Here is a 7,500-nt window from a genome sequence, read left to right as displayed (position 1 = left end):
TGTTACACGCCTCAATCCGGGTGGCGGAGGACGAATCTCAGTTGCCTCCATGTCTGAGACCGTCAATCCGCGCATCTTATCACGTGACTTGTTGAGTGTGTTACCGTAGAGACGTAGCGCATGTGGAGGCTTCACGCTATTCTCCGCGGCATCCACGCACAACTCACCACACGCCCCACCGAGAGCGAGAACCACATTATAGTGACCACAAGGAGGTTACCCCATGTGACTCTACCCTCCCTAGCAACCGGCCAATTTGGTTACCCCATGTGACTCTACCCTCCCTAGCAGCCGGGCCAATTTGGTTACCCCATGTGACTCTACCCTCCCTAGCAACCGGCCCAATTTGGTTACCTCATGTGACTCTACCCTCCCTAGCAACCGGCCCAATTTGGTTACCTCATGTGACTCTACCCTCCCTAGCAGCCGGGCCAATTTGGTTACCTCATGTGACTCTACCCTCCCTAGCAACTGGGCCAATTTGGTTACCTCATGTGACTCTACCCTCCCTAGCAACTGGGCCAATTTGGTTACCTCATGTGACTCTACCCTCCCTAGCAACTGGGCCAATTTGGTTACCTCATGTGACTCTACCCTCCCTAGCAACCGGGCCAATTTGGTTGCTAAGGAGACCTGACTGGAGTCACTCAGCACGCCCTGGATTCAAACTCGCGACTCCAGGTGTGATAGTCAGCGTCAATACTCGCGGAGATAACCAGACCACTCATTTATTACTTTTTATTAATTAATAAAGTTTAAATAAAGTGTATTACTCAATGTCTGACACCGATGCAAACAGTGTGTTACACACACACACACACACACACACACCGTTACACATAAGTGTAACAGACACACAGGAACACACACCTTGCACATCCGAAGGCCATCAGTCTGTATTTGTTGTTGACAGCGACACACGTGCCATCTGAGACATCAGCAGCCCACACGCCCTGCAACTGCTACACAAAACACACACACACACACACACACACACACACACACGGTTTTAGACCCAAATCTACATGCATGACTGTGCAACAGGACTGTTTGTCATTAAAGATCACTCTGTGTTTAATGTATGATTATATATTCATAAACTCCCTCTTACGTCTGTGGAGAGTCTGTGAGCGGCTGGAGTGATGAATCCAACTCACCCGTCATCAAATACGGCGGCGAATCCATCCAGCGTCACGCAATATTCCATATCCCGAATGTGAACACCCGCCAGATCTAAACACGGCCCTCCTGATGCAAACACACACACACACACACACACACACACACACACACACACACACACACACACACACACACACCAGGATGAGTTAAAAATAATATCTTAGCTGAAAGTCTAAAAAACAAAAAAAATCTGCATTTTACAAAGAGTTCATAGTTCAAGATAATCTGCAGGTCTCTAAAAAAGGAGCATAAACTGAATCTAAATAAATCAACAAATGAAATAAACATATAAATAAAAAGGTTTTTAAACTAGAGCTGACAATTGGTTAAATGTTTTTAAATAAAATTAAGTCTGATACACAGATGAATTAATCGAAGGAAAAAATTATATATTTTTTTAAATATACAATTAAATAAATACAAATAATTATACACATAAACATTATAACTAATATAAATCTAATATATATAATTATATATAAATAAATAACTAATATAAATATAGCTAATATATATAACTAATATAAAAAAATATATAAATATAAAAGGTAATTAATATATATTATTGTTGCAGATGATAAAGTGTGTTTAAAAGGTCCATATTGTTTATTTTCATATCATTGAACATCAGCCTATCATTGGCCTACAGGCCACAGAAATCCATTTAGCAATTATATTAAATTATAGTTTTATATTATAAGGGCTTTTCTAAGGATGCATCAGTGTGTCACACTTCAGTGCATCGTGTCATAAACACACTGTGTCGAGTCATAAACACACTGTGTCGAAGTCATAAACACACTGTGTCGAGTCATAAACACACTGTGTCGAGTCATAAACACACTGTGTCGAGTCATAAACACACTGTGTCGAGTCATAAACACACTGTGTCGAGTCATAAACACACTGTAGTCGAGTCATAAACACACTGTGTCGAGTCATAAACACACTGTGTCGAGTCATAAACACACTGTGTCGAAGTCATAAACACACTGTGTCGAGTCATAAACACACTGTGTCGAGTCATAAACACACTGTGTCGAGTCATAAACACACTGTGTCGAGTCATAAACACACTGTGTCGAGTCATAAACACACTGTGTCGAGTCATAAACACACTGTGTCGAGTCATAAAACACACTGTGTCGAGTCATAAACACACTGTGTCGAAGTCATAAACACACTGTGTCGAGTCATAAACACACTGTGTCGAGTCATAAACACACTGTGTCGAGTCATAAACACACTGTGTCGAGTCATAAACACACTGTGTCGAGTCATAAACACACTGTGTCGAGTCATAAACACACTGTGTCGAGTCATAAACACACTGTGTTCAGGTCGCTGTGTCGAGTCATACGTCTCGAGATCTCTGCATTTGAAGCGAGTAAAAATACAATGACAGAAATACTATTTTACTCCATATTTGTCTGTTTTTATGCTTGTTAGAGTAACACGTGGTTAGCTTAGCAACATATAGATGCGGCCTGTCTGTCTCTCGGTGTGTCTCACCTCGTGAGGACTGCAGGTCCAGAGAGAAGGGACTGTACACAGATTAACAGCTCTTGGCCGTTACTGACACCGTCCCAGTGCAGCATGTGCAGATAACCGTCTGCTGTCGCCACTAACAGATCCTCCTGCAGCGTCTGCAGACTGACAAACATCCATACATGAACATCAGTCCTCTAGATTACAACACACACACTGTGAACTCACACACAAAACACACAAAACAAACAGTGGTGTCAGTGTTTCTGTGTGTACACAGTGTGAGTGTGTGTTTGTGAGTGTGTGTGTGTGAGAGAGAGTGTGTGTGTTAGTGTGAGTGAGTGTGTGTATTTGTGAGTGTGTGAATGTGTGTGTGAGTGAGTGTATGTGTGTGTTTGTGTTTGAGTGTGTGTGTTTGTGAGTGTATGTGTGTGTGTGTGAGTGTGTGTTTGTGAGTGTATGTGTGTGTGTGAGTGAGTGTGTGTGTATGAGTGAGTGTGTTACTGTGAGTGAGTGTGAGTGTGTGTGTGAGTGTGTTACTGTGAGTGAGTGTGAGTGTGTTACTGTGAGTGAGTGTGAGTGTGAGTGTGTTACTGTGAGTGAGTGTGTGAGTGTGAGTGTGTTACTGTGAGTGAGTGTGTGTGTGAGTGTGTTACTGTGAGTGAGTGTGTGAGTGTGAGTGTGTTACTGTGAGTGAGTGTGTGAGTGTGAGTGTGTTACTGTGAGTGAGTGTGTGTGTGAGTGTGTTACTGTGAGTGAGTGTGTGAGTGTGAGTGTGTTACTGTGAGTGAGTGTGAGTGATGTGTGAGTGTGTTACTGTGGAGTGAGTGTGTGAGTGTGAGTGTGTTACTGTGAGTGAGTGTGTGTGTGTGAGTGTGTGCTGTGAGTGAGTGTGAGTGAGTGTGAGTGTGTGCTGTGAGTGAGTGTGTGTGTGAGTGTGTTACTGTGAGTGAGTGTGTGAGTGTGAGTGTGTGACTGTGAGTGAGTGTGTGTGTGAGTGTGTGAGTGTGAGTGAGGTGTGAGTGTGAGTGTGTTGTGTGAGTGAGTGTGAGTGTGTGACTGTGAGTGAGTGTGAGTGTGAGTGTGTGACTGTGAGTGAGTGTGAGTGTGTGTGTGTTACTGTGAGTGAGTGTGTGTGTGTGTTACTGTGAGTGTGTGTGTGTGAGTGTGAGTGTGAGTGTGTTACTGTGAGTGAGTGTGAGTGTGTTACTGTGAGTGAGTGTGAGTGTGTGTGTGAGTGTGTGTGTGAGTGTGTTACTGTGAGTGAGTGTGTGTGTGTGAGTGTGTTACTGTGAGTGAGTGCGAGTGTGTGTGTGAGTGTGTTACTGTGAGTGAGTGTGAGTGTGTGTGTGAGTGTGTGTGTGAGTGTGTTACTGTGAGTGAGTGTGTGTGTGTGAGTGTGTTACTGTGAGTGAGTGCGAGTGTGTGTGTGAGTGTGTTACTGTGAGTGAGTGTGAGTGTGTGTGTGAGTGTGTGAGTGTGTTATGTGAGTGAGTGTGTGTGTGAGAGTGTGTGACTGTGAGTGAGTGTGTGAGTGTGTGTGTGAGTGTGTGTGTGAGTGTGTGTGTGTGTGAGTGTGTGTGTGTGTGAGTGTGTGTAGTGTGAGTGTGTGTGTGAGTGAGTGTGTGTGTGTGAGTGTGTGTGTGTGTGTGATGTGTGAGTGTGTAGTGTGAGTGAGTGTGTGTGTGAGTGTAGTGTGTGTGTGTGTGTGAGTGTGTTACTGTGAGTGAGTGTGTGTGTATGTGTGAGTGTGTGTGTATGTGTGAGTGTGTTACTGTGAGTGTGAGTGTGTTACTGTGAGTGAGTGTAAGTGTGTGTGTGTGTGTAGTGTGTGCTGTGAGTGAGTGTGTGTGTGAGTGTGTGTATGTGAGTGAGTGTGAGTGTGTTACTGTGAGTGAGTGTGAGTGTGAGTGTGTTACTGTGAGTGAGTGTGTGTGTATGTGTGAGTGTGTGTGTATGTGTGAGTGTGTGTGTATGTGTGAGTGTGTGAGTGTGTTACTGTGAGTGAGTGTGTGTGTATGTGTGAGTGTGTGTGTATGTGTGAGTGTGTGAGTGTGTTACTGTGAGTGTGAGTGTGTTACTGTGAGTGAGTGTAAGTGTGTGTGTGTGTGTGAGTGTGTTACTGTGAGTGAGTGTGTGTGAGTGTGTGAGCTGTGAGTGAGTGTGAGAGTGTTACTGTGAGTGAGTGTGAGTGTGAGTGTGTACTGTGAGTGAGTGTGTGTGATGTGTGAGTGTGTGTGTATGTGTGAGTGTGTGTGTGATGTGTGAGTGTGTGAGTGTGTTACTGTGAGTGTGAGTGTGTTACTGTGAGTGTGAGTGTGTTACTGTGAGTGAGTGTGAGTGTGAGTGTGAGTGTGAGTGAGTGTGAGTGTGTGTACTGTGAGTGAGTGATGTGTGAGTGTGACTGTGAGTGAGTGTGAGTGAGTGTGTTACTGTGAGTGAGTGTGAGTGTGTGTGTGTACTGTGAGTGAGTGTGTGTGTACGTGAGTGTGTGTATGTGAGTGTGTTACGTGAGTGTGAGTGTGTTAGTGAGTGAGTGTAGTGTGTAGTGAGTGAGTGTGTGTGTGTGAGTGTGTTACTGTGAGTGAGTGTGTGTGTGTGAGTGTGTTACTGTGAGTGAGTGCGAGTGTGTGTGTGAGTGTGTGTGTATGTGTGAGTGTGTGTGTATGTGTGAGTGTGTGAGTGTGTTACTGTGAGTGAGTGTGTGTGTATGTGTGAGTGTGTGTGTATGTGTGAGTGTGTGAGTGTGTTACTGTGAGTGTGAGTGTGTTACTGTGAGTGAGTGTAAGTGTGTGTGTGTGTGTGAGTGTGTTACTGTGAGTGAGTGTGTGTGTATGTGTGAGTGTGTGTGTATGTGTGAGTGTGTTACTGTGAGTGTGAGTGTGTTACTGTGAGTGAGTGTAAGTGTGTGTGTGTGTGTGAGTGTGTTACTGTGAGTGAGTGTGTGTGTGAGTGTGTTACTGTGAGTGAGTGTGAGTGTGTTACTGTGAGTGAGTGTGAGTGTGAGTGTGTTACTGTGAGTGAGTGTGTGTGTATGTGTGAGTGTGTGTGTATGTGTGAGTGTGTGTGTATGTGTGAGTGTGTGAGTGTGTTACTGTGAGTGAGTGTGTGTGTATGTGTGAGTGTGTGTGTATGTGTGAGTGTGTGAGTGTGTTACTGTGAGTGTGTTACTGTGAGTGAGTGTAAGTGTGTGTGTGTGTGTGAGTGTGTTACTGTGAGTGAGTGTGTGTGTGAGTGTGTTACTGTGAGTGAGTGTGAGTGTGAGTGTGTTACTGTGAGTGAGTGTGTGTGTATGTGTGAGTGTGTGTGTATGTGTGAGTGTGTGTGTATGTGTGAGTGTGTGAGTGTGTTACTGTGAGTGTGAGTGTGTTACTGTGAGTGTGAGTGTGTTACTGTGAGTGAGTGTGAGTGTGAGTGTGTTACTGTGAGTGAGTGTGAGTGTGTTACTGTGAGTGTGTGTGTGTGAGTGTGTGTGTAGTGAGTGTGTTACTGTGAGTGAGTGTGAGTGTGTTACTGTGAGTGAGTGTGTTACTGTGAGTGAGTGTGTGTGTGAGTGTGTTACTGTGAGTGAGTGTGTGAGTGTGAGTGTGAGTGTGTTACTGTGAGTGAGTGTGAGTGTTACTGTGAGTGAGTGTGAGTGTGTTACTGTGAGTGAGTGTGTTACTGTGAGTGAGTGTGTGTGTGAGTGTGTTACTGTGAGTGAGTGTGTTACTGTGAGTGAGTGTGAGTGTGAGTGTGTTACTGTGAGTGAGTGTGAGTGTGTTACTGTGAGTGAGTGTGTTACTGTGAGTGAGTGTGAGTGTGTTACTGTGAGTGAGTGTGAGTAGTGTGTTACTGTGAGTGAGTGTGAGTGTGTTACTGTGAGTGAGTGTGTGTGTAGTGAGTGTGTTACTGTGTGTGAGTGTGTTACTGTGAGTGGTGAGTGTGTTACTGTGAGTGAGTGTGAGTGTGTTACTGTGAGTGTGGGTGTGTTACTGTGAGTGAGTGTGTTACTGTGGTGAGTGTGGTGTGTTACTGTGGTGAGTGTGTTACTGTGAGTGAGTGTGAGTGTGTTACTGTGAGTGAGTGTGAGTGTGTTACTGTGAGTGAGTGTGTTACTGTGAGTGAGTGTGAGTGTGTTACTGTGAGTGAGTGTGTTACTGTGAGTGAGTGTGAGTGTGTTACTGTGAGTGTGTGTGAGTGTGTTACTGTGAGTGAGTGTGTTACTGTGAGTGTGAGTGTGTTACTGTGAGTGAGTGTGAGTGTTACTGTGAGTGAGTGTGAGTGTGTTACTGTGAGTGAGTGTGTTACTGTGAGTGAGTGTGTGTGTGAGTGTGTTACTGTGAGTGAGTGTGTTACTGTGAGTGAGTGTGAGTGTGAGTGTGTTACTGTGAGTGAGTGTGAGTGTGTTACTGTGAGTGAGTGTGAGTGTGAGTGTGTTACTGTGAGTGAGTGTGAGTGTGTTACTGTGAGTGAGTGTGTTACTGTGAGTGAGTGTGTTACTGTGAGTGAGTGTGTTACTGTGAGTGAGTGTGAGTGTGTTACTGTGAGTGAGTGTGTTACTGTGAGTGAGTGTGTTACTGTGAGTGAGTGTGAGTGTGAGTGTGTTACTGTGAGTGAGTGTGAGTGTGTTACTGTGTGTGAGTGTGTTACTGTGAGTGAGTGTGTTACTGTGAGTGAGTGTGAGTGTGTTACTGTGAGTGAGTGTGAGTGTGTTACTGTGAGTGAGTGTGTGTGTGAGTGTGTTACTGTGAGTAAGTGTGTGTGTGAGTGTGTTACTGTGAGTAAGTGTGTGTGTGAGTGTGTTACTGTGAGTGTGTTACTGTGAGTGAGTGTGAGTGTGTTACTGTG

The 7,500-nt window shown here is 44.7% G+C and overlaps 1 pseudogene; it reads right to left on the bottom strand.

Annotated features, from left to right (window-relative positions):
* The window catches only part of LOC127629163 (guanine nucleotide exchange factor subunit RIC1-like), a 36,025-nt pseudogene that overhangs the window by 6,452 nt on the left and 22,073 nt on the right, over positions 1-7,500 (bottom strand).

Source organism: Xyrauchen texanus, chromosome 35, assembly GCF_025860055.1.
Source record: "Xyrauchen texanus isolate HMW12.3.18 chromosome 35, RBS_HiC_50CHRs, whole genome shotgun sequence".
Taxonomy (NCBI): Eukaryota; Metazoa; Chordata; class Actinopteri; order Cypriniformes; family Catostomidae; genus Xyrauchen; species Xyrauchen texanus.
Note: the sequence above shows the minus strand (reverse complement) of the source record. Positions and strands in the feature narration are given on the sequence as shown.